Here is a 1164-nt window from a genome sequence, read left to right on the forward strand (position 1 = left end):
TTTAGCTGCGAGGCGGGGTGCGCGAGGCGTGCGGCTCCCAGAGGCGGGCGTGCGGTTGTCTCTTTCCCGCCTCCCGTGCTCCTCTCCTTGTTTTCTAAACCTACGGAATTCCCCACTGGGCGTCGCTGGGTTCTCCTCGAAGGGCAAATTTTCCCGAACATGTAGAACGTGGGGACGTCGGCCCACAACCAGCCTGTGGCGCTCATTTGCGCCCCGAGGAGAAAGGGAGTGAGGATCGGGAATGAAGTTCATTTCTTGCTCAGGGGCCTGTTCTTCCATATTCCCATGGAACCTAGCTTCGTCGTGCCATAATGTGCCACTGGGTTTTATGTTAGCTCCCCAGGTTTCTAAATAGGCGTTTGTCTTGGCCGCCCTACTAAGTAGCAAGCTGTTTTGAGAAGGCTTTAGTGCCAGGCTGCCCGCGTTGGAATTCCAGAGCCACCACTTTGTGATCGGTGACAAGGTATTCAGCCTAGCGCCCCATCTTTAGAGTGGGAATAACAGTACCACAGTGACAGAGTGGCTGTAAGGATTCGGTGGAGCCCAAATGATGGCTGACAAGTGTTAGTGCAGTTATTGTTTACAGGTACGAAGACTTATCTTCTAGCTTTAAAATACCCCTCCCCCATTTCTAGCACGGATTAGGAGCTCAACAAATACTTTGATGGTTAGTTGAAAAAGCAAAGGTGATTCCTTTTGCATAGAAGCATCTTGGGAAATCGGTACCAATACATTTTGTTTTTCAATCTTTTTCAGTTTTCCATAAATTGACTCTTGACTTAGTAAACTTAATGCCATGGACTCTGCAGTTTTACAAGTAATTTGTCAGTGATGTTTACACATAGGATTTTACTCTGTAGTCTAAAAGGAACATAGTCCCAAAAGCTTATAAAGGCAGTTGATATATCCACATGCATGACAGGCGCCTTTGGAAAAGAGGAAAACAAGTTCTAACTGCCTGTAACAGTTGTTCAACATGTGATTTTCAAACGTTCTGACAACTGAAAAGATTGAAAATCTTCTGAAGGTGAGAATTAAGAGTTTTGGCAATTTTTTGGAAAGCTGTTTTAGCACTAAGTGCTGCATTAGCTATATAGAAATAAGAATTTGTGGCTTTAAAAATGGAAATTCCAGGGAGTTCCCTGGTGGTCCAGTGGTTAGTAT

The sequence above is a fragment of the Bison bison genome, unplaced genomic scaffold (assembly GCF_000754665.1).
Source record: "Bison bison bison isolate TAMUID 2011002044 unplaced genomic scaffold, Bison_UMD1.0 scf7180017864235, whole genome shotgun sequence".
In the NCBI taxonomy this organism is placed as follows: Eukaryota; Metazoa; Chordata; class Mammalia; order Artiodactyla; family Bovidae; genus Bison; species Bison bison.